At 38.5% G+C, this 27,231-nt stretch overlaps 1 pseudogene; it reads left to right on the top strand.

Annotated features, from left to right (window-relative positions):
* Nucleotides 1-1,173: 1,173 nt before the first annotated feature.
* On the top strand, nucleotides 1,174-27,150 carry LOC108527808 (transcription factor E2F3-like; annotated as a pseudogene).
* The last annotated feature ends 81 nt before the right edge of the window (nucleotides 27,151-27,231 follow it).

The raw sequence follows: 27,231 nt of genomic DNA, 5'->3' as shown, positions 1-27,231 counted from the left end.
GAGCATGGTGGGTCACGCATGTAATCCCAGTACTTTGGGAGGGCGAGGTGGATGGATCACCTAAGGTCAGGAGTTTGAGATCAGCCTGGCCAACATGGTGAAACCCCGTCTGTACTAAAACTACAAAAATCAGCCGGGCGTGGTGGTGGGCACCTGTAATTCCAGCTAGTCGGGAGGCTGAGGCAGGAGAATTGCTTGAACCCAGGAGGCAGAGGTTGCAGTGAGCCGAGATAGTGCTGAGATAGTGCCGCTGCACTCCAGCCTGGGTGAAAGAGTGAGACCCTGTCTCAAAAAAAAAAAAAAAGATTAGGTTGGTTCAGATAATAAACCATGTGGGCATATTTACTTGTCCTCTAAAATGGAAAGAAAAGGAGATAAACTTAAGATTTGTTTGCTTATTTAAAATTATTTTCTGGTCCATCCTTGTCTACAATTATTATAATCCTGAGAGCAGAATGCACATTTTGCAGCTAAGGATTTTCATCTGCTGTAGTTGCTGTTCACAGAATCAAAGATCAAAGGTCAGTGAATAAGTAAACTTTCTTTGATCCAGATAGATTTCCCCTCAATGTGAAAAAGTATTGTGTTTAAAGATTATGATGATATGACATTGAACTCTAGTGTATTTTCTGTCAACAATGAACAATACAAGCACTGCCTTATAAAGCTAGCATATACGATTGCACAAAGTGTGGCTTTTTCTGTGTTCATAAATGGAAATAATTAACTATGTAAAAATGTCCATACTACCCAAAGTGATCTCCAGATTTAATGCAATCTCTATCAAAATACCAATGACATTCTGCCTAGAAGTAGAAAAAAAAATCTTAAAATTCATATGAAATCACAAAAGACCCTGAATGCCAAAGCAATCTTGAGCAAAAAGAACAAAGTTGGAGGCATCATACTACCTTACTTCAAAATAGACTACAAGCAGGAGGCAGAAGGGATCCTGGAGAGTTAGGGAACCACTTCCTCCTGCACACCGGCTCCCTGGCCTGGGACAGTCCCAGCGCCCTCATATCTGCCCAGCACCACCACCCTTCCTCTTCTCTCCCTACTTCCCCCATTGGTGACCGCCTTCACCCCCACACCACTGATCTGTTTGGCCCTCCAGGTCCCCTCTCTACCCGACCTCCCATCTCCCCCTGCTGAGCCAGGCTGGTTTCGGAAATGCCTTTACAGCAGCAGGCAAAGTGAAACCTAGAGCTAGGGAAGGTGTTCACAGTACCTATTAGATGGTTTCAAAACCCCTGAAGGCAAAAGAAGAGCTGCTCTATGAAGTCCAGATAGTCCTAAAACTCCAAAAATCTCCCTCAGAAAAACGCCATATGATACATCCCTTGGTCTGCTCAACAAGAAGTTCATTCAGCTCCGGAGCCAGTCTCTCCATGGAGTCTTGGATTTGAACAAGGCAGAAAAAGTGCTAAAAGTTCAAAAGAGAAGGACTTATGGTATCACCAACATTCAAAGCGTCTCCTTCATTAAGAAGTCTAAAAACAGGTGTGGTGGCTCATGCCTGTAATCCCAGCACTTTGGGAGGCTGAGGTGGGCAGATCACAAAGTCAAGAGATCGAGACCATCCTGGCCAACATGGTGAAACCCTGTCTCTGCTGAAAAGACAAAAATTAGCTGGGCATGGTGGCGTGTGCCTGTAGTCCCAGCTGCTCTGGAGGTTGAGGCAGGAGAATCGCTTGAACTCGGGAAGTAGAGGTTGCAGTGAGCCAAGATCATGCCACTGCACTCCAGCTTGGCAACAGAGCAAGACTCTGTCTTGAAAAAAAAAAAAAAAAGAAAAGAAGAAAAACATGCAGTAGGCTGCAGTCTGTCTGAGGATGAGGGCATGTTGGTCCAGTGTCAAGGCCTGTCAAAAGAAGCAACCGAGCTGAGTCAGGAAGAGAAAAATTTAGATGAACTGATCCAGAGCTGCACCCTGGACCTCAAACTATTAACCACAGATTCAGATAATCAAAAGTTTATGTTATGTATCAAGATATTTGAAAACTTAGTGGCCTTAAAGACCAAACCGTTACAAGTTGTGAAAGCCCCTCCAGAAACAAGACTTGAAGCCCTTGACTCAATAGAGAGCCTACAGATATGTTTGGTAAGTACCCAAGGACCCATTGAGATTTACTCTTGTCCAGAAGAGATGGAAACACACAATCCAGTGAAAACAAACAACCAAGACCACAATGGGAATATCTCTAAACCCAATTCCAAAGACTTGGATTCAGCCAATTGAGGACATAGGAACTGGTCAATTTCTATAGCAAACCTTTCTCCCTTGGCCTCCCCAGCCAACTTTTTACAGCAGACTGTGAACCAAATTCCTTCTAACCTAGAAGGACCGTTTGTGAACTTACTGCCTCCCCTGCTGCAAGAGGACTGTCTCCTGAGCCTTGGGGAGGAGGAAGGCATCAGTGATCACTTTGATGCTGATGATTTGGAAAAGCTTCCACTGGTGGAAGACTTCAGGTATGATTGATTATGCTTCATGTGCCTTCTTACAAATCAATACTTTTTTATCATGGGACCAGAACATCTGTCATGCAATGTGGTCCCTTCCTACCCTCTTCCTCCAAGAAATTATCATGAAGTAAACTACAGACTTCTGAAGAAAGCTGACATTTTAATGAATTTAAAAAAATAAACAACTTGTCTAAATGCACAGTTGCAGGTTCCTTTGGGAAAACCCTGCTTTGCTCCAGGCTCCATGATCTCCTGGATAAGTAAGCAAGTGAAAAAATGTGCAATCAGGTGTTTCTCGCACTAACTTTTTCTTCCTCCCTTCCTTCTTCATGGATTTGCTTGCTGTGCCTTACAGATGGGCTGTAGAATGGGGTCTGGCCACCTGGCCCACTGATAAACAAAGATCTTCCTTAATAGCATTTCAAGCTGTCCCTTCTCCACAGAATGTATGCCTTTGGGGTATGCTAATATGGAATAGAACTGCACCAAATGCAAACGTGAAGTCATGCAAAAGTATGAAATGGACTTCTGCTCTTCTTAGGAATATTTAAATTCAGTTTAAGCTCTGGACTCTGTGTCCCAGTAGTAGGGGACATAAAACTTCCTCAAAACCCTTAAAACCTCCATAGCCTTTAGGATGAAGAATCTGTTTTCAAATATACTTGTTGCAGTTACAGAAGACTCAGAGTTCTGCCACTCTAAGCTGTTGTGGATTTTCTGTCTCCAAAACTATGCCCACTCCCCTATCCCTAGCATATTTGTGACTTTCCAGTTGATTTGTAGCAAATGCCTACTTAGTTCTTTGTGGATTGTTTTAGACTTTTTATTTTTTAGCTGCCATTTATGTATTCCTGTGGTATTCATCACCATATCAATTTAATTGCTTACTTTGAAGGAAATTTTAGAAATTCACATTACATAAGCAGAGGGACAGAACCTCTACTGATTAGAACATCTAAACCTGTGTGATCTAAGGTTTATCAGGCTCTGCAAGAAGCATTGTCCCATCTTACTTCCACTCCCAGCTTGGAGCAAGTCAGTCCTGGGGCTTGCTGACATGAGTGACCCGTTGGAAAGGAGAACCACGTCAAATGATGTAACACTCCCAAGGAGCAGCAGGCATGGATCCCTTAATCCTTGGGCTTCCCACACCCCTATTACTGGGAAAGGACTCTCTTAATGCTGCACTTGGAGACCACTTCTCAGGATGGGGTCAGCTGGAGAGGTCTCTAGGGAGAAAGACATCCCTATTGTGTGAGTGGCATTTTCTTAAGCTGGCAGGAACAGGGGGCTCCCACTGTGTCAGGGACTGTAATCATTCTGGCTAGACCGTGTTCCCCTTCCTCTATGAAGGAATGAGTTGGACCAAGGAAAGCTAGGATGTAGAAAACGGAGCAAAAGAATGCCAGGGGATTTCCCGCTTTACTCTTCAGGAATGGTGTCACATGTTGTAGGGTTTGTGTCAGCTGCAAATCCTACCAGTTATGTTGAACAATAGCTTTCCCATTGGCAGGAGGCAATGGCCATCTCCCACTGAGAACACAGCATAGTATCGTCAATCCGTTTTTTGGATACTAAGGACTGTGGGGATAAGGGAGTCAGATAAAGAACAAACCTCAAAATGAACAGTTAAATTGAAATGCTATGTGCCTGACTCAGTGGCAGGCACACAGTAGGCACTCGACTCATACATGTTTAATTGAATTGAAAATATCCCTTAGGAAATAAAAACAATCAAACCAAACACAAAAGTCCCAGCCAGTTTATTCCAGGTAGATTTCTACAATATGCAAAGTGGTTCTGGAGTCAAGACATATGACACTAGTGCTTTAAACTCTTTGTGTGGGTATGCATGGGTGTATGTTTGGGAAAAAAACAAAGGTGAAGACTATCTGTCTTTTTCTTCTTCAGCCTCTATCTGTGGTCTCCTCCCTTCACACACACTGGACTTGGTACAAAACATCGGTATGGTCTGAGAGGAAGCATTGGGGTGGAGGAGGGAGAGGGAGCTTTGTGTTGTCTACTGGAAATGCACTGTGTTTTTTTTTCCTGTATGGGAAACCATTTATGTCAAGCTTTTCCCCCATTTCCCATGTCTATGTCATATCTGGTTAGCTGCCTCTACTTTCAGCTTTGTGTAATTATCTTTACCAGCTGCAGAAAGCTGATTTTTTCCAACGTCTAAAGACCGAACTCACCTGGCTAGGTTATTGTGTGTTTTGTTGAAATTTTGGAAGGTAATGCCATATTGTTTTAAAACTAAAGGAATCCTAGTAAATCTTAAAAGTTTCTTCATGTATAAGATTTTTCCAGTTGCTGGGCTTAACTGGTGTACATTAATTAGATGTTCATACTGTATTCTTGCATTAGTCATTTTCTTTTTGACTTAGTATCTGATCACACAAAGTGAGTTAGTAAGTACCACAGTTTTTGCATTACTTTAAGTTCTAAGTATGCAGGTTTCCTGGTACCATCGGTTGCTGCTATTAAAGCTCACATGTTATGTGGCTGAAAGTTACAAGTGTGCAAATTATGACTGCATAAACCTTAGAAAATAAAATGTATAAAGGGCAATACATTAGCGTGGCAGTGTTAGGTGTGTGTTTATATGTACAGGGTTGTGCATAGCAATTGTTTTATTGAAGTTGATATGTAGTTTTCTCACATTTTTATTATTTAGCAATTTTGTACAAAAGTAGCAACTAATTTGTAAACACTGCCAGAATATTTTCTAGCTGGTTTGTAATTTTTTTTGTTATTTTGTTTTGTTTTGTTTTTGTTGTGGTTCTTGTTTTCACTTTTGTTTATGTGTAGATCTGTAAATAAAATTGCAGTATTTACAGCTTAAGCTTTCAGGAAAAAGAAAATAGAATTCACTGTGTGCATGACAACTCATGTGTATGAGACGGAGGGATTTGAAGGAAGGTTCCTTGCAGAGAAAGTTGGGTGGCAATTGTCAGCATGTAGGAATTTATTTTCCTACAGGGTACATGATTTGGTAGAAAGGAAATATTTCTCCCAAAATTGGGAGTAGGCAAACTATGAGTCAGTTTAGCTTTGTGTTGTATGCTAGTTTAAAAAAGAAAATATGTAATGTAATGTACAAAACAACCAAGAAAAAGCTTTTATGATGAATTTCGTCAATAGATTTCTTATGGGGTGACCTGTTCCCTAGCTGTGATCACTTCAAATGGGTGTAATTTGAAAAAATGTATGGTAAAGTATCAATAAAATAATTTTACATATTTAAATATATATATACGCACACACACATATACACTACAAAGCTGTAGTAACCAAAACATCATAGTACTGGCATAAAAACAAACACATAGACCAATGGAACAGCATAACCTATAAATAAATCCACACTTCTACAATAACTTTTTTTTTCAAGACAGGGTCTTACTCTGTTGCCCAGGTTGGAGTGGAGTGGCATGGTCATGGCTCGCTGCAGCCCTGATCTCCTGGGCTCAGGTGATTCTCTCACCTCAGTACCCTTGGAGTAGCTGGGACTACAGATTTACACTACCACAAATTTTTTGTGTTATTTGTGGAGATGGGGTTTCACCGTGTTGCTCAGACTGGTCTTGAACTCCTGGGCTCAAGTGATCTGCCTGCCTTGGTCTCCCAAAGTGCTGGGATTACAAGTGTGAGCCACCATGTTCAGCCAGTAACTGATTGTTGTCAAAAGCACCAAGAGCATACATTGGGAAAGTGATAGTCTCTTCAATAAATGGTGCTGGAAAAATTGGATATCCACATACAGAAAAATCAAACTAGACCCCTGTCTCTCACCATATATAAAAATCACCTCAAAGTGGGTTAAAGACCTAAACGTACCACCCAAAACTATGAAACTACTAGAAGGAAATATAGGGGAAATGCTTTATAACATTGATCTGGACAGGGATTTTTTGGATAAGACCTCAAAAACACAAGCAACAAAAATAAAAATTGACAAATGGGATTACATCAAACTAAAAAGCTTCTGCACAAAGGAAGCAATGACTAAAGAGCACACATAATGAGATAAAAAATTTGCAAACTGTACATCTGTGACAGGTAATTCTTGCATTGCTATAAAGAGATACCTGAGACTGGATAATTTATCAGAAAAGAGGTTTAGGCCGGGCGCAGTGGCTCAAGCCTGTAATCCCAGCACTTTGGGAGGCCGAGACGGGCGGATCACGAGGTCAGGAGATCGAGACCATCCTGGCTAACACAGTGAAACCCTGTCTCTACTAAAAATACAAAAAACTAGCTGGGCAAGGTGGCAGATGCCTGTAGTCCCAGCTACTCGGGAGGCTGAGGCAGGAGAATGGTGTAAACCCGGGAGGCGGAGTTTGCAGTGAGCTGAGATCCCGGCCACTGCACTCCAGCGTGGGAGACAGAGCCAGACTCCGTCTCAAGAAAAGAGGTTTAATTGGCTTATGATGCTGCAAGCTGTATGGAAGCATAGTGCTTGCATCTGTTTCTGGGGAGGCCTCAGGAAGCTTACAGACATGATGAAAGGTGAAGAGGGAACACGTGTCTCACATGGCAGGAGCAAGAGAGACTGGGGTGGAGAGTTACCACACACTTTTAAATGATCAGATCTCATGATAACTTGTTTGCTGTGGCAAAGGCAGAACCAAACCATGAAGAATCCACTCCCGTGACCCAGACACCTCCCACCAGGCCCCACCTGCAACACTGGGGATTACAATTCAACATGAGATTTGGCGGGGACATATATTCAAACTATATCAATGTCTGACAGGTTAATATTCAGAATATAAAACTCAATAGCAAAACCACAAATACTCCTATTTATTGTTGGAAAACCTAAGACATTTATCATAAGAAGATATACAAATAGATGGCCAACAGGTATATTAAAAACTGTTCTACATCTCGAATTATCAGATAAAATACAAATAGAAACCACAATGAGATGTCACCTCATTCTAGTTAGAATAGCTATTTTTGAAAAGACAAAGGATGGTGTGTTGACAAGGATGTAGAGAAGAGGGAACCCATACACACTGTTGGTGGGAATGGAAACTACTGCAGCCAATATAGAAAACAGTAAGGAGGTTCCTCAAAAAATTGCAGGTAGTACAAATTTTTGTACCGTATGATACAGCAATCCCGCTGTTGGGTGTATATGCTAAAGGAAAGGAAATCAGTATGTTGAAGAGGTATCTGCACTCCCATGTTTATTACAGCACTAGTCATAATAACCGAGATATGGAATTGACTTAAGTGTCCATCAGTGGATGAATGGATAAAGAAAATGTGATATATATATATATATATACACACACACACACAGAGTGGAATACTATTCAGCTATTAAAAAGAAGGAAGTCCTGTCATTTGCAATTATATGAACGACCCTGGAGGGGCATTATGTTAAGTGAAATAAACCACACAGAAAGACAAAAACTGAATGATCTCACTTATATGTTGAATCTGAAAAAGTTAATCTCTTAGAAATAAAAAAGTAGAATAGTGGTTACCAGAGGCTAGGAAGGGTAGCAAGGAATGGGGGAGATGGGGACAGGTTGGTAATTGGGTACAAAGTTACAGTTAGATGGGAGGAATAAGTTCTGGTGTTCTATTGCACATTAGGGTAACTGTAGTTAACAATAATGCATTATGTATCTCAAAATAGCTAGAAGGGAGGATTTTGAATGTTTTTACTACAGAGAAATGAGAAATGTTTGAGGTGATGGATTTACGAATTGCGTTGATTTGATCAATATGCAATGTATACATGTGTCAAAGCATCACACTGTATTCCATAAATATGTATAATGATGTCAATTAAAATAAGACTTAAAATGTATAGTTTCTTTTTTTATTCTAAATATTATTTTGTATATATTTTCAAGTGACTGTTCTTTCATCCATACAGAAAAACAAAACACAACTAGGTAGCCTTAAAGAAAACAAAAAATCGTATGAACCCTGAATTTTAAAACACTGCTGCAATTAGTCTGATCTCTTTCTATAGATTAGAGATTAAACAATTAAAACAACCTTGTGAATAAAAAGACAGGAAATATTGTAAGATTGGCATTTGTACAAAGATAAATGATAAGTTACTTTAAGATATTTTAGATACTATTATTTTTACCCCCTTGTTTAGGAAAGTAAGTCTAAACCAACAACCTTGAAGCCCATAATTCTGAATGAAATTGTAGATGCTCACAAAGAAAAGATCAAGGAAGTTATTATGAAAGAGAGTGTGGCACCCACCGAGCACCTCAGACTCTATGACAAGTATGACTTTTTAATTACCAGAAAAGCTGAGCAAGATGTTGATAACTTCCTTGCAGAAAATCATAGTTATGAAAAAATAATAAATGAAATTCGCAGATACCAGAAACTAATAGAGGAAATACAATACACATCCATAAAGGTAAATAACTCCAGTTTTGTACAACTGTTATCTCTCTCTGGTATCTTTTCCCCAGTTTTATTAGGGTGTATTTTTAAAACACAGTGAAAGAATTAGAACATTACCATCAACAGGAAAAATATTTATGGAGCTTCTGATGTGTCTCCAGCATTGTGGTAAGCCCTGGGTATAAGAAGCTAGGCAAAATACAGTTCTTGTGCTCATGTAGCTGAGACTTTGCGACCACAACTCTGACAGGTATTTTATATAATTTGCCCTGTCCCTACAATTCCAAGAACCTATTTGATGTTTGCCTTAATGTTTATAAATCCTGTGGAAAATACGGTAATTACACTGAAATGTGGTTTTGTTTAGAATACCAGTAACTTAAAATTTTCTTTTTTGTCCCTTTTTACATTTTCTAAATTTTCTACCATGAACATGCATTTTTTTGTACAGAGCAACTATGGCATTTGAAACTATTTATTTAGCAATATACTAATTCAATTCACCAAAATTGTTATTGCTATTATTGTCCTGAGATTGAATTGGTTTCCAAGAGAATAAACTTTTCAAGGATATTTACCCAGAAGATAGTTGTATAATACAAATGGATTATTCAGAAAACCCTCCCTGAATTCTATGTTTTTAAAAATCTTAATCTTGTTATATCACACAAAATAAAAATTATGAGAATGGCAAAATGTGAAAATCTGTTTGTTTTATGTCTTATGGTGATTAAACTTTTAATCTTTTGCAGACTATTCGTTTAGGAATGTTTGAAATGCACTGTGAGGAATTAATCAGAGCTTTGGTGAAGCGAGCAGATATTATTTGTGGGAAACTTCTAGCTAAAATGTTCAGAGATCATCAGGAAGTAAATACAAGGTATTCATGTGATACTGATATTTTTTATGTTTTGGGAGGGGATGTTTAATAGAATCAGCTGCCACTCAACTAAAATAATGGATTAGAGCAATGCCATAAATGATCCAAAAGGAATGATTATGCTAAACTTATTTCTACTTGGCTTTAAGTGTCACTTTGTGATGTAATGTGATTATTATTAGTAGTATTTTTTTCACCACAAATGTGCCTTCCCAATTGTCTGAGTTAAGGTGGTATTAAAATGTATTGGTATTTCTTTTGCACAAGTGAAGTGGACATTATCTAACTTCAGAGTTCTATATTTGTGTAATCAATATGCAAAGTGGGTTTCAAAGTAGATTTACATAGTAGTTGTTATGGGTCCTAAGGGACCATCACATTTGAAACTTCATCTTCCTATAATTACTCTTGAGGGCCATGGTAACTTTTTCTTTTATCTGGAAATTCATTTACTGACTAACCTAGGGATTTTTGGGAAAACTGACCCATGTTAAGTAAACTCACAGAATACTAGTGTATAAAGCAGAATACCTGTTTATTTAAGACAAGAAGCAGAAAAGTGTAATGTTGCTCTGGGACTCTCTCAACTGGCATCAGTTACATGGGTGAAAAACTCCAAATAATCAGGGTATATTTTATGATTATGGTATCAGAGAAAAAAATAGATCATTAAAAATATTTCTTTCAAGCTGTATAAGAACCCTGAAGGAAGTTTTATTTACCTCTCTTGTGTTAGGCACAAGACTAGCCACTTAGGCTCTAAGGCTCTAAATGTGAATGAAACTGCTGAAGGAAGTTACAATGTAGATGGAGAAATAGACATACAAACCAGTAAATTACAGTACCATGCAGTAAATACTGTAATGAGCCACAAGGTAGAACAGAGAGGACAGAATTAATTTCCTCCCAAGATGGAGTTTGGGGGAGGGGAAGAATCAGGGAAGGCTGCAAAGAGGAACTGACGTGTGAATTTTATTTTGAAGGATGAGTGGGAGTCCATCAGGTGTACAGTGTGGGTGAAAGAATTCCAGGAAAAGAAGACAATATGTAGAGGGCAGTGAGGTGCGAAAATGGCAGGGTGTATTCCAAGAACTAGGAGTGGTTTGCATTGATTTCATAGACAGCATGAGGGAATAGAGGTGAAAGGCAAGGCTGGGGATAAAGGCACCATGTGAAAGAGGATTAGGACTTGAATACCTTATCTAGGAACCAGATCATATTTTCAGCTTAAAGCACCATTTCCTCTAAAAGAACTGGAAGAACAGTGAAAGTGTCTTCTCATTATTGCTGTTCATGCTGGGTGAAATATTTATTTTAATTTCATAGCTACTTCCCCTGCCTCTTAATGCTCTCTGAGCTTGTGCCAGTTCTACTTTTTCCCATTGTCTCCTAATTATGCCTCTTGCCTCTCACCAGACTCCCTAGGATGGACAGAGGACATATCAGGACTATTAAAGGAGCCATTAGATATGAATGCCTTCTACTTCTTGCCCCCACATGGTTTGACTCACCTCCAGAAAGCCTGTCTCCCACATACTCAGAGCGCAGGAGTCTGTCACACCATTCAGTTTTTCTCTCTGCCTAGGAGCTCAGCCCCATTGCTTTCAATGCCTCTGAACCGGGCTCCTTCAGTCATCTCTTCTATATTCCTTATTTTGAACCTCTTCTTACCTGTTGATTTTCCCTCTGAAGGTTACAAACATGTTGGAGGCCCTCTTTCATCTCCCAGCCTCAGACTTTAACCCATTATCCCATGCTGTTCCTCTCTCCTTCACTTTTCAGTCAATCTTATTGAAGAATTGTTCTGCTTCTTTCATTTGAACTCCCTTAGCTCTTGCTACTTTTTTTTTCTCTATGCCAAAATAAGTTCATGATTTATATTGGCAGCAACCCAAATCAGTAGGAAATATTTGTATATTACTGGAAGTTTCTGAGCACACAGGCCTATTTTAAACAATCTCACTAAGTATAGTTAATCATTCCTTTCCTTTGTACTACTTTCTTTGTGCCATCTCAACTAAATCTCCGTTAGAGCCCTTAAAGCTCAGGTTGGAAATGATTGTTCACAGTCCTATCTCCCTTACTGTATTGTGAGTTGCTTGAGGGCCATTATGCTATCTGATTCATTTATGTATCACTGTCACAATATTATAGTTGAAAATGTAATAGATCATTAAATGTGCACTGAATAAGTAAATGTATGCAAATTTGCTTTTAATTATTAGATGTCATATAGCTAAGTTATAGTTTTTATTTTTCATGCAATGGAATATTTAAACAGTATACAGGAATATATTTTGGAATTACATTTAACGATAAATATATAAGATTGGTTTTGCTTGGTGTTTCAGATTATGCGATGAATTTGAGAGGATAGCTGAAAAAGCTCTTAGCACTCCTCCAAATACAGCAGAACTAATGGAAATGAAGGTATTTCTTATAGCTTCTCCATAATTGTGTGTGTATCAATTAATTATTGACACAATAATGTAGAGTAATAAATCACTCCAAAAGTTAAGACAGATTAAAAATAATAATGACTTTCAATTAGCTGGGCATGCTGGGTTGCACCTGTAGTCCCAGCTACTCGGGAGGCTGAGGCAGGAGAATTGCTTGAACCTGGGAGGCAGAGGTTGCAGTGAGTCGAGATTGTGCCACTGCACTCCAGCCTGGCAACACAGCAAGACTCTGTCTCAAAAATAATAATAATAATAATAAAATAAATAAAAAGTAATAATGACTTTCAAAATACTTAGCTCATGAGTTTGCAGTTTGGTAATTTAGGCTAGATGCTCCTGCTTGGTTCTTCTGGTCTCCATGGGGTCACCCTGTTGGGTCACTCACTCAGTTGGGTTGACTAGTCTACTATCCTTCAGCGGGCTGACTTAGCTCCACTTATCCCTCAAGCCAGAGCAGGCTCATCTGGGTGTGTTCTCATGTCATGGTACAGACATACAAGCAAATTCAATTGTACAAGTGCCTTTCAAGACTCTCCTTGTGTCACATTAGCTAACATCTCATTGACCAAAACAAGTCTGATTGAGAGGACCCTACAGGGCATTGATACTGGAGAGGTGAAGTATTGGAACAATTAATGCAATTATCTATCAGGTTATTTTTGAGAACACGCAACAATTATTGCCATGCTAACAGGCACAAACCAGGACTGTCCTGGGCAGCCTGAGCTATGTAATCACTCTTCATTTATTTTATCAACAAATATTTAAGCCTTAAGTGACATTTTATTTTTTATAAAAGCTGTATTTTGTTTATATTAAGCTTTTCTGTGGTAGTTTGTTAAAGTATATTTTGTACATAGAATTTATGACACTGAAAATATTAGGTAAGTCTCACTTTCATCATTTCTCATGTTACTTCTATGTTTGAGGTTGATATGGTTTGAATGCTTGTCCCCTCCACATCTTGTGTTGAAACATGATCCCCAGTATTGGAGGTGGGGCCTAATAGGAGGTTTTTGGTGGATCCCTCACGGACAGCTTGGTGCCTTCCTGATGGTAATGAGTGACTTCTTGCTAGATTAGTTTTCTTGAGATCTGATTATTTAAAAGAGGCTGGCACCCCCTCCTTTCTCTTCTGCTCCTCCTCTTGCCATGTGTCACATTACCCTTTGCCTTCTGCCATGAGTAAAAGTTTCCTGAGGCCCTGACCAGAAGCAGATGCTGGCACCATGCTTCTTGTACAGCCAGCAGAACTGTCAGCCAAAAATCTTATTTTCTTTATAAATGTACCCAGCCTCAGGCATTCCTTCATAGCAGCACAAAATGGATTAATACAGAAGTCTACCTAATGGCAAATAAAATAATGTTAAACAACTAATTACCATTTCATCTTGTTTACTTTTCATTCTTATAACATTAAGTTTTTGTGGTATTTTTTCATTTTCTATTATTCAAAACATCCTTTTAAATTTTGTTTTATTTTTAATTTTCATGGGTACATAGTAGGTGTATATATTTATGGGGAATATGAGATACTTTGATGTAGGCTTACAATGCATAATAGTCACATCAGGGTAAATGGAGTATCCGGCACCTCAAGCATTTATCCTTTGTGTTTCAAGCAATCCAATTATATACTTTTAGCTATTTCAAAATGTACAATTAAATTATTGACTGTAGTCATCCTATTCTGCTGTCAAATACTAGATCTTTTTCATTCTTTCAAAATATTAATATATTTTTGTACCCACTAACCATCACCCCATCCCCCACATCCACCCACTACCCTTATAGACTCTGGTAGCCATCCTTCTATTCTCTACCTCCATTAGTTCAATTGTTCTAATTTTTAGCTATCACAAATAAGTGAGAACATGCAACGTTTGTCTTTCTGTGCCTGGCTTATTTCACATAATGACCTTCAGTTCCATCCATGTTATTGCTAATGACAGAATCTCATTCTTTTTTGTAACGGAATAGTACTGCATTGTGTACCACATTTTCTTTTTCTATTCATCTGTTGATGGACACTTACACTGCTTCCAAATCTTGGGTATTGTGAATAGCGCTGCAAGAAACATGGGAGTTCAGATATCTCTTCAATATACTGATTTCCCTTCGTTGGAGTATATACCAGCAGTGGGATTGCTGGATCATATGGTAGCTTTAGTTTTAGTTCTTCAGGAAACCTCCAAACTGTTCTCTATAGTGGTTGTACTAATTTACATTCCCACCACCAGTGTAAGAGGGTTCCCTTTTCTCTGCATTCTCAGCAGCCTTTATTATTGCCTGTCTTTTGGATAAAAGCCATTTTAACTGGAGTGAAATGATATGTCATTGTAGTTTTGATTTGCATTTCTCTGATGATCAGTGATGTTGAGCAGCTTTCCATATGCCTGTTTGCCATTTGTATGTCTTCTTTTGAGAAATATCTATTCCGATAATTTGCCCACTTTTCCATCAGATTATTCTATAGAGTTGTTTGAGCTCCTTGTATAGTGCTGCAATAGTATAGTTCTGGTTGTTAATCCCTCATCAGATGGGTAGTTTGCAAATATTTTCTTCCATGCTCTGGGTTGTCTCTTCATGTTGTTGATTGTTTCCTTTGCCATGCAGAAGCTTTTTAACTGGATGTGATCCCATTTGTCCAATTTTGCTTTGTTTGCCTGTGCTTGTGGGATATTACTCAAGAAATATTTGCCCAGTCCAAGTTCCTGGAAAGTTTCTCCAATGTTTCCTTGCAGCAGTTTCATAGTTTAAGGTCTTAGATTTAAGTCTTCAATCAATTTTGATTTGATTTTTGTATATGTTGAGATATAGAGGTCTAGTTTCATTCTTCTGCATATTAATATCCAGTTTGCTCAGTACCATTTATTGAAGAGACTGTCCTTATCCCAAGGTATGTTCTTGGCATTTTTCTCGAAAATGAGTTCACTGTAGATATATGAATTTGTTTCTGTATTCTTCATTCTGTTCCAATAGTCCGTGTGTCTGTTTTTCTGCCAGTACCGTGCTATTTTGGTTACTATAGCTCTGTAGTATAATTTCTAATCAGGTAGTGTGATTCCTCCAGTTTTGTTCTTTTTGCTCTGGAAAGCTTTGGCTATTCTGAGTTTTTTATGGTTTCGTATAAATTTTAAGATTTTTTTTCTATTTCTGAGGAATGTCATTAACATTGACATTGCTTTGGGGGTAGTATGGACATTTTAACAATATTGTAGTCTTCTAATTTATGAACATGGAATATCTTTCTTTTTTTGGTGTCGTCTTTAATTTCTTTCATCATTGTGTTTTAATTTTCACTATAGAGATCTTTCACTTCTTTGGTTGATCCTGGGTATTTAATTTTATTTGTGGCTATTGTAAATGGGATTACTTTCTTGATTTCTTTTTCAGATTGTCCCACCTTTGGCATACATAAATGTAAATGCTACTGATTTCTGTATGTAATTTTGTATCCTGCAACTTTACCGAATTTGTTTATCAGTTCTAAATAGTTTTTTGGTGGAGTCTGTAGGATTTTTCAAATATAATATATTATCTGCAAACAAGGATACTTTGATTTCTTTCTTTCTAATTTGGATGACTTTTACTTCTTTCTCTTATCTGATTGCTGTAGCTAGGACTTCCAGTACTGTGTTGAATCACAGTGGTGAAAATTGGCATCCTTGTTGTGTTCCAGATTTTAGAGGAAAGGCTTTCAGTTTTTCCCCATTCAGTATGATACTAGCTGTGAGTCTGTCCTGTGATTTTTATTGTGTCCTCCTGTGCACAATTTTTGGGGGTTTTTATCATAAAGCAATGCTGAATTTTATAAAATGCTTTTTTAGCATCAATCAAAATGGTCATATGAATTTTGTCTTTCATTCTGTTGATATGATGTATCACATTAATTTGCATATGTTGGATCATCCTTGCGTCCCTGGGATAAATCCCACCTGGTCGTGATGAATGACCTTTTTAATGTGTGGTTGAATTCAGTTTGCTAGTATTTTGTCAAGGACTTTTGCATCAATATTCATCAGAGATATTATCTTAAAGTTTTCTCTTTTTTTGATGTATGTTTGTCTAGTTTTGGTGTCAGAGTAATACTGGCCTCATAGAATTAGCTTGAAAGTATTTCCTCCTTGCATTAGTTCTCATGCTGATATAAAGAAATAACTGAGACTGGGTGATTTATAAAGGAAAGAGATTTAATTGACTCACAGTTCTGCAAGGCTGGGGAGGCCTCAGAAAACTTACAATCATGGCAGAAGGGAAAGCAAACATGGCAGCAAGAAGGCAAAGAATGAATGAAGCACGGTGGAAAAGCCACTTATAAAACCATCAGATCTCTTGAGAACTCACTCATTATCACCAGAACAGCCTGAGGATAACTGCCCCCGTAATTCAATTACCTCCCACTGGGTCCCTCCCATGATGCATGGCAATTATGGGAACTACAATTCAAGATGAGATTTGGGTGAGGAGACAGCCAAGCCATAGCACCCCTCCTCTAGTTTTTTTTTTGTTGTTGTTTGTTTGTTTGTTTGTTTGTGACTAGTTTGAGTAGAAGGTTTGGTAGAATTCAGCAGTGAAGGCATCAGGTCTTGGGCTTTTCCTTGTTGGTACACTTTTTATTATGGATTTGATCTTGTTACTTGATTTTGTTATCTGTTGGTCTGTTCAGGTTTTGTATTTCTTTGTGGTTCAATCTTGGTAGTTGGTATGTGTCTAGGAATTTGTCCATTTCTTCTAGGTTTTCCAATTTATTGGCATGTAGTTGTCTGTAGTAGCCTCTAATGATCCTTTGAATTTCTGTGGTTTTGATTGTCATGTCTTCTTTTTCATCTCCGATTTTATTTATTTGAGTCTTCTCTCTCTTTTTCTTCATCTGGCTAAAAGTATGTCAGTATTGTTTAGCTTTTCATAAAACCAACTTTTCAATTCATTTTTTGGTATTCTTTATTTCAATTTCATTTATTTCTGCTCTGATGTTTATTATTTATTTTCTTATACTAATTTTGGGTTTGATTTGTGCTTTTAGAATTATTTAAATCAGTGGGTTGTTTATTTGAAGTTTTCTACTTTTAATTTAGCCACTTGTAGCGATAAAATTCCCTCTTTGTGATGCATTTGCTGTATCCCATAGGTTTTGTTATGTTGTGTTTCCATTATCACTTCCTCCAAGAAATTTTTTCAATTTCCTTCCTAATTTCTTCATTGACTCACTGATCATTCAGGAGCATGTTGCTTAATTTCCATCTGTTTGTGTAGTTTCCAAAATTCCTCTTGTTATTGATTTCTTGTTTTATTCCATTGTGGTCAGAGACTATGCTTGGTATTGTTTCAATTTTCTGAATGTTTTAAGATTTGTTTTGGCATCTACTATATGGTCTATCCTTGAGAATGATCCATAAGCTGCAGAGAAGGATGTATATTCTGCAGCCATTGGATGAAATGTTCTGTAAATATCTGTTAGGTCCATTTGGTCTATGGTGGAGATTAAATCTGATGATTCTTTGTTGATTTTTTGTATGAATGATCTTTTTTTGTATGACATATGGCATACGATTTTTTTTTTGTATGACATGTTTTGTATGAATGTTGAAATGGGGTATTTAAGTCTCCAGTTATTATTGTATTGAGGTTTATGTCTCTCTTTAGCCCTAATCATATTTGCTTAATACACCTGGTGCTCCAGTGTTGGGTGCATATATATCTTCAATTGTTATATCCTGTGGCTGAATTGGCCCCTGTGTCATTATAGAATGACCTTTGTCTCTTTTAATAGCTTTTATCTTGAAATCTACTTTTTCTGATATAAGTGTAGCTATTCCGGGTCTCTCTTGGTTTTCATTGGCATGGAGTATCTTTTTCCATTTCTTTATTGTCAGGCTATGTGTGTGTTTGTAGGTGAAGTGTGTTTCTTGTAGGTGAAAGATCACTGGGTCTTGTTTTATTATCCTTTCAGCAAGGCTCTGTCTTTTGATTGGAGAGTTTAGTCCATTTACATTTGATGTTATTGTTGTTACTGATAATTTTGATTGATAAGTAAGGATATACTCCTGCCATTTTGTCATTTGTTTTCTGGTTGTTTTGCAGTCTTCTCTTCCTTCTTTTTCTCCTTTCTGTCTTCCTTTTAGTGAGGGCGATTTTCTCTGGTGGTATGTTTTAGCTTCCTGCTTTTCATTTTCTGCATGTCTGTTGTATGTTTTTTGATTTGAGGTTACCATAAAGTTTGCAAATAATATCTTATAATTTATTATTTTAAATTGTTGACAACACTGATTGCATAAACAAATAAGCAAGCAAAAAGAAAATTAATTTAAAAATCTATGTTTTGACTTGGCCCCCTGCTTTTTAACATTTTGTTGTTTCTGCTTGTATCTTATTGTACTACCTGTCTGGGAAAGTTGTTGCAGTTATTTTTTACCAGTTCATCTTTCTGACTTTCTACTTAACATATATATATATATAGAGAGAGAGAGAGAGAGAGTTTACATGCCACAATTACAGTGTTATAATAGTCTATGTTTTTCTGTTTATTTACCATAATTCATGAGTTTTGTACCTTCAGATGATTTATTATTGTCCATTATTGTCCTTTGCTTTCAGATTGAAGAACTCCCTTTAATATTCCCTGTAGGACAGGTCTGGTGTTGATGAAATCCCTCAGCTTTTGTTTGGGAAAGTTCTTCTTTCCCCTTCATGTTTGAAGGATATTTTCACCAGATTTACTATTGTAGGGTACAAGTTCTTTTTCCTTCAGCACTTTAAACATGTCATGCCACTCTTTGCTGGCCGGTAAGGTTCTCACTGAAAAGTCTGCAGTCAGACGTGTTGGAGCTCCATTGTGGGTTATTTTCTCTTGCTGTTTTTAGGATCCTTTCTTAATTTTTGACCTTTGGGAGTTTGGTTATTAAATGCTTTGAGGTAGTCTTTATTGGGTTAAATCTGCTTGGTGTTCTGTAACCTTCTTGTACAGAAATATTCATATTTTTCTCTAGGTTTGGAAACTTTTCTGTTATTATCCTTTTGAATAAGCTTCTACCTATATCGCTCTCTCTACCTCTTCTTTAAGGCCAATAACTCTTAGATTTGCCCTTTTGAGGCTATTTTCCAGATCCTATAGGTGTACTTCATTCTTTTTTTATCCTTTTTTCTTTTGTCTCCTCTGTGTATTTTTAGATAACCTATCTTCAGGCTCACTAGTTCTTTCTTCTGTTTGATCAACTCTGCTGTTAAGAGTCTGATGCATTCTTCAGTATGTCAATTGCATTTTCAACCCCAGAATTTATTCTTATTTTTAATTATTTCAAATTCCTTGTTAAATTTATATGATGAGATTCTGAATTCCTTCTCGGAGTTATCTTGAATTTCAAAGAGTTTCCTGAAAACGGGTATTTTGAATTGCCTGTCTGAAATGTCACATATCTCTGTCTCTTTGGGTTTATCTCTTTGGTGCCTTATTTAGGTTGTTTGATGAGGTTATGTTTTCTTGGACGGTCTTGATGCTTGTGGATGTTCATTGGTGTCTGGGCATTGAAGAGTTAGGAATTGTACTCTTAGCATTCTGGGCTTGTTTGTACCCAACCTTCTTGAGAAGACTTTCCAGGTGTTTGAAGGGACTTGAATGTTGTGATCTAAGTTTGTGGTCACTTCTTCTGTATCTGCATTAAGGGATACCCCAAGCCCAGTGACACTGTGGATCTCATTGCCTTGTAAAGGTACTGCCTTGGTGGTCTTGGATAAAATCTGGAAGACTTGTGTTGATTACCAGGCAGAGACGCTTATTCTCTTCCCTTTATTTCTGTCAAATAATTAGAGAGTCAGTCTCTCTCTCTGTCTCTGTCTCTCTGTCTCTCTCTCTCTCTCTGTGTGTGTGTGTGGGTATGTGTGTGTCTGCTAACCTGCCTGGAACTGGGAGAGGGGTGACACAAACACCCTTGTGACCATCACCACTAGGACTGTGCTTGATCAGAACTGAAGCCAGCACAACACTGGTTCTCATTTAAGGCCCATGGTAACCTCTGCCTTGCTACTGCCTGTGTTCATTCAAGGCACTAGGGCTCTACAATTAGCAGATGGTAAAGCCATCCAGGCATGTGTTCTTCCCTTCAGGTCAGTGAGTGGCCCCAGCCCTGAGTGTCCCTGAGATGCTGCCTGGGAGCCAGGGCCTGGAGTGGGAAACCTTAGGAATCTATGTGGTACTCTATTGCAGCTGAACTGGCATCAGACCACGAGACGAAGTCCTTCCCACTCTTCCCTCCCCTTTTGGTAATAGAGGAGACTCTTATGTCCACCACCACAGGTCCTTGGGGAGTATTGCCAGGCCATAGCCAATGTTCACTTAAGGCCCAAGGGCTCTTGAGTCAGGTTGTGGTGCATGTTGCTAAACCTAGGACCCACTTTCACAAAATAGGGCTCCCCTTTGGCCCAAGGTAGGTCCAGAAATTCCATCTAACAGCCAAGGCCTGGAATTGGGGACCCCAAGATCCCACTTCATACTCTACCACACTGTGGCCGAACTGCAAGTCCAAGGTATTTAAACTGCAAGACAGAGTCCTCTTTACTCTTCCCTCTGCTTTTCTTAAGCAGAAGGAGTCTCTCCTGGTAGCCACTACAGTTGTGAATATGCCAGATCACACCTGAAGCCAGGACATCTCAGAGTCTCATCCAAAGCCCAGGGTGTTTCCTAACTGGCTACTGCTCCTGATTATTCAGTGCCCAAGGGCTCTTTAGTCAGCAGGTGATGAATTCTGCCAGGACTGCATCCCTTCCTTCAAGCCAGTGGGTTTTCTTCTGGCCCATGTGTGTCTAGAAAAGTGTCTTCCAGGAGCTAGGGCCTGGGATGGGGGCCTCATGACTCTACCCAGTACCTTATCCTACTGTGGCTGAGCTGGTATCCAAGTTGCAAAGTCCTCTTTACTCTTTTCTCTCCTCTCCTCAAGTGGAATGAAAGGGTCTTCTTTGGAGCCATGAGCTGTGCTGCCTGGGGTTGAGGGAGGGATGGCACAACCACTTCTTGAGCTGCTGTGGCTGTTATATCACTAGGTCATGTGCTTCCCAAGCCAACTGGCTCTGACCCCACACAGCACTAAAACTTGCCTAGGAGTTGCAGTTCTTGTGGTCTAGACTGCCTTTCAAGTTGTTTAGGGCCTCAGAGCACTTTAGCCCATGGCAGCAAGGTTTGCCAAAACTCAGGTTGTAACGTCTGGAATGGGTGATTTCCCTCTGGCTACGGCTGGTCTAAGTGGTCCCTCCGTGGACATTGGCTGAGGTCTGCCCATGTTGGCAGCACCGAGTTCCAACACAAAGTCCCATCTCCCTCCCTGAGAACACAGATTCTCAGTGCCTCGCAGCTGATGCTGGGGGCTGGGGGAGGGATGGCATCCACAGTTCAAGACTATCTTTCCCACCCTCTTCAGTGCCTCTTTCAGTGATATGAAGTTATACCAGGTACTCTGATCATTCACTTGATGTTTGGTTTTCATGAAGGTGCTTTTGGGTTTAGATAGTTATTAAAGTTGGTATTTCAATGGGGAGAACGATCAGTGGAGGCTTCTATTCAGCCATCTTTCTCTGCCTCGATCCTAATTTTAAAATATTTAAGTGCGCCCAGCAAAACGTAAAAATCATTCAAAACTTTCCATACACAGGAAATTATAAAAAAAGAGTTAAAGTGATTACATATATATTTTTAAAAATTATTCACTTAAAATTTGTTAAAATCATTAAAACCAATGTTTACATATCAGTCTCTAAGGGAGTTCTGTCCTTTTAAAAGTATTTGTACTTGGATTGAGGTCCTTCATATGTGACTGTGTATGTGTAAAATATACACACATGCCTATATATATTCTTTTTAAAACATTTTTATATTTTATATTAATTATGGAACAGCAAGTGATTCTTTGATTATGGATGATTATAAATGTAGTTGGAGAGTTAAGTTGTAAATTCCTGTTCATTAAAGGAAAATTCCTTTGGAAAAATGAATATTGAATATGGAGAGTGTCATTTATTTATCCTCCTAGCCATTACTGGAAGTATTTAGGAATTTGGGGGTTATTTATTGTGAATTTCTACTATACATAACATTGCCTGATATTTCAAATATTTCTATATTTAAAAAAGATTATTTCCACAAGGGCAAAACAGCAGGTGAATTTATTCAGTACAGAAATCAGTCCTTTGGTATTGGTAAGGGGAAATAAAAATCCAGTCATTTGACTACATAGAAAGCTGATTAAATTATCAAAAATATATTTTCAGTTAGACATTTTGTTACTTGTGGAAACCACCATAGTTTGCATCCTGTTGGTTTGGATTTACAACATAAAAACATTTAGTCTAATTAGAATAATATATCAATGAACAATTTATTTCTTTCTTTTTTTTGTTTTTTGAGATGGAGTCTCACTCTGTTGCTTAGGCAGGAGTGCAGTGGCGCAGTCTCTGCTCACTGCAAGCTCCGCCTCCTGGGTTCACACCATTCTCTTGCCTCAGCCTCCCGAGTAACTAGGACTACAGGCGCCCGCCACCACGCCCAGCTAGTTTTTTGTATTTTTAGTAGAGATGGGGTTTCACTGTGTTAGTCAGGATGGTCTCCATCTCCTGACCTTGTGATCCACCCATCTCGGCCTCCCAAAGTGCTGGGATTACAGGTGTGAGTCACCAACAATTTCTAAGCAACTTTCTCCTTCAACAACATTGTTAGGTCTTCATCATTTCCTTCCTTCTCCCTTTCTTCCCTTTCCTTCTTCCCTTTCCCTTCCCTTCCCTTCTTTGCCCTTGCCCTTATCCTTTCCCTTCCCCTTCCCCCTCCCCTTTTCCTTCCCTTTCCCCTTTTCCTTCCCTTTCCCCTTTCCCTTCTTTCTTGAGACATGTCTCATTCTCTCACCCAGGCTGGAGTGCAGTGGTGTGATCTTGGCTCAGTGCAACCACTACCTCCTGGATTCAAGCAATTCGCCTGCCTCAGCCGCCTAAGTAGCTGGATTACTGGCACCTGTCACCATACCCAGCCAATTTTTTTTTTGTATTTTTAGTAGAGACTGGGTTTCACCGTGTTTTGAACTCCTGACCTCAGGTGATCCACCTGTCTAGACCTCTAGGTTTACAGGCATGGGTTGCAGGCATGAGCCACCATGCCCAGCCGATTTTTAATATTTTCTTAAAAATACAAAGGAAGAGTCAACCGTGGTGGCTCACGCCTGTAATTCCAGCATTTTGGGAGGCTGAGGTGGACGGATCACCTGAGATTAGGAGTTTGAGATCAGCCTGTCCAACATGGTGAAACCCCGTCTCTACGAAAAAAACAACAAAAACCTAGCACATGCTTGAATCCCAGCTACTTGGGAGGCTGAGGCAGGAGAATCGCTTGAACGTGGGAGGCTGAGGCTGCAGTCAGCCGAGATCGTGCCACTGCACTCCAGCCTGGGTGACAGAGTGAGACTCCAGCTCAAAAAAAAAAAAAAAAAAAAACAAAAAAACAAAACAAAACAAAAAAACTTTTGGTCAAAACAATTCAGAGAAAGAGGAAAAGTGGCATTCAGAGTGAAGTGAACGTGCATCCATGTTTAGGTTATCACATTCCCACCTGCCCAATACCCATAAAACAAGAATTTCATTCCATGACACAAAGGAGCTCTTACTACCTTGAATGGTAGTCCAGAAGTATTGGTACCAGGGGACTGGAACTAACAAAAAAATTTTGGTTGTCCTTGAGTATTCAGTTGTGGGATAAATGTAACAAAGCCATCTGTCTGCTGCCCTACCACTCTGCTGCAGCTCTGCTGACCCTCAGCCCCTTACCCTTGCTCCTTCTTGCCATTGGGCCCATGTTCCCTCCACATGCATCCCTCTCCACTTGTTTCATTCCCTCATTTCCTTCTATTTGTGCCTCTCCAAGATATGGGAACTACCCTCCACCTCTCACTACTTCACATCCTTATGGTATGCTCTGAGCAGTGTGCCTTTGGAGCAGTTGTCTCTGTTGCAAACTTGAAGTTTTACATTTGTTCTGGTGGCTATTTGGGTAAAACAGACTCCCCAACTAGACTGCAAACTCAGGGAGGGCAGAGCCCATGTCTGTCTTTCATTACACTGTATTGCCAGCACCTGGCAAAATGTCAGGCCCATAGCAGGTGCCCATAAAATGTTATTCTGAAAGAATAAGTCATCACTCAGTATCTGCTTCATATCTATCTTCTGTGAACCCACAGCACTCCTCCCTGGTTTTCCATATGTTGTTAAGCGTTTTCTTTTTTTGTTGTTGTCATTTTAGTGAGATGTTTTGGAGGGATGAGAAGGAAACTATGCTGTAGTCCCTGATTTTGAACCAAAATGTTGACTTCTAGTAAGTCTGTGCATAGTTATGCAGTGTATTTCCACAGGCTGTTTTGTGACATAAGCTGTTCGTTAAAATGCCACCTATAATTTTGTTTTCCCTCAGGCTTACATTCAGAAAGTGGAGGTAACTGATATGATTGAACTAGAACAGAGATTAGTGGATTCCAAAACTGCCTTGCCTTCCTCATCGAGTATGTCAACTTTTCTCCAGCAGACATTAGGCTAAATAATAGTGTTTTCCAGTGGTATGGAAGGATGGGAGAAATTTTGAAGAACACAGGAAAATCATTAAAGAGAAAATAGAACAATATCAAGAAGGTCTGAAGGTTAGCATCTTAGATATTTTATTTTCATTTTCTGGAAATGTTTTATTTTATCTTTTACATAACATTGTCAATTATTTTATTTCAGAGTGCATACTTTTAGCTTTCTCATTCTATAATGTTATAATCTCATAAATGTTAGTGGGAGACAGTAATATATTGGATCTTTTGTAATGCTTATTGGATGATTAAGGAGTCAGTAGTATATTGATCAATATGCAGTCATTTCTCGGTTTTCAAGGTAACATAAAAAATGGAATATATTGTACATAGGTGATAGTTAATAAAATAGTATTTATCTTATATAGTTTATAGTACTATTTTCAGTTTTAAAATTGTTTGAATATCAAAGCTCCCTTAATGAAATGTGCTTTCATACCTCATAATTGCTCACTCTCCTAAGCATTGTGCCCAGAATTGTCACTCTAACATTCAATAACTCCAGCTTTTTTGGGGGGTGGAGGGTGGGAGGTGGTCTTCCATATAAGATGGGTTGTGATTTGCCCATTTCCCTGTCCAGCTTCCTTGCCTACTTCTCCCCACTCCTTGCTCGTGACTTTTCAGTAACCCTGTCAACTTCTAGGTGTCTGCTGTCCTATGCTTTTGTCTCCTCCACATTCTCCCCATCACTCCAAGGACACCCCTGCCCTACACGTGCCTGTTGGCGTAGCACACTCTATTCATTTTCTGAGAAGCCTTCTCAGCAGACCTCAGTGCTGCTTCTCCTCTCCTGTGCTCTCACTTTGACCACATCTCCACTGGATAATTATCTGATCATTATGTTAGTATTTGTAAGTCTCCCTCCTGATGGGACCATCAGCTCCTTGAGAGCAGGGCTGTTTCGTTGTTACCTTTCTCCATTTATATCCACTGCTCAGCACAGTGACTGACACACAGAAATGCTGTGAGCATTCCATAGCTACTGTTCTAGTAAATGACTTAATATTTACAGTCTCACTTTACAGATGAAAGAGTAAGTTTCCCAAAGATCAAGAGACTTGTTCTAGGCCAGCCAGTACAGATGTCCTTTAATAGCAAGCCATGCTGTCTTTCTATTATATGTATAGCAAATGTAGTTAATTGGCAAAATATGTTGTTCGGAGAATAATTCATAGGCTTAAAAAAACTGTTCATTTTAAACTGTAGTTTATATTTTGTTTTACATTAAGGCTATATCAAATTTTTTTAAAACCACAGAAAACATCATGAGTAGTAAATATTAGATGTTTAAGTTTCAATATAATAGACTCTTAGAAAATTGCTAAGTGGCCCAGAATGATTTATGCTGTGTTTTCAACCACAAGCTATACATACTGTTGATGAACTTTTCCTCTCAGTTTGCCTCCCCTACTGGGCCAAAGCAATAAGTTTGCCAGGAAACTAGAGAAAAGAGGACAGAAATCAGCCTAGATCATCTATAAAATAGAAAATCTATTTTGAATAACCTAAATTTTGAAATATTTTATTGAGCTATTTTTTAGAGCCATTTAATTTAGAATGCCTTACCAATACCAATTATGTAATAAGGCTTTTAAATTAAAACATGCACACTTATCTAATATTAGAACACTATAGTTTTAAGTGTTTAAATCTGGATTTATTTACCTTACATGTTTCTTGTGAAGAGAGCCCATGGGACAAGAAAAATAACCTTGGAATATCTTGCTTTAGTATTGCTAATTGAAATGATATCAGAGCACAATTAAGGAAATTCTGTTTTTCTCAGTTGTTTATAAAAATAGCATAGGTAAAAATTGAAATTTTCTTTCAGTCCCATTCTTGGTTATTAAGAGATTTTTCAAATGCTGATAAATTATTTGTTTGCATAAATTCTTCAGCATATTAAAGATCACCATTGTCTAACATTTTGTTTCATTTTATTAGCTAGAACTTCTTACATAGATAATACAGAGTTGACTTCTTCTAATCCGTGAGTTAGAGGAATTTAAATCCATTAATTTAAAATTTTAAAATTCTGCATATTTTAAATCCCAGTCATTTTCTGGATCATCCTTTTTTGTTTTACCAGTAACAAAATATAGTAATAATAATTCTAGTAACTCCTACAAAGTTTAAATTTTTTGACACCAAAGGGTTTTAACTTTTAAGAATATTAACAACAAATTGTTTTCATTAGTTACGGTGTGAACGGTTTGTGGAGGAACTGGAGAGTTATGCTAAACAATCAGAAGAATTTTATTCATTTGGAGATCTTCAGGATGTTCAGCGGTACCTAAAAAAGGCTCAAATACTGAATGGAAAGTTGGATTTAGCTGCAGATAAGGTATAATTCAAAAATTCTTAAAAAGATGAAAATTAGTTCAATTTTAAAAGCATTGAATTTGTTTTAGTTATTCACCTTTAAGAAATA

The sequence above is a fragment of the Rhinopithecus bieti genome, unplaced genomic scaffold (genome assembly GCF_001698545.2).
Source record: "Rhinopithecus bieti isolate Rb0 unplaced genomic scaffold, ASM169854v2 scaffold_2572, whole genome shotgun sequence".
NCBI classification, from domain to species: Eukaryota; Metazoa; Chordata; class Mammalia; order Primates; family Cercopithecidae; genus Rhinopithecus; species Rhinopithecus bieti.
This window is presented reverse-complemented; position numbering and strand designations above follow the sequence as displayed.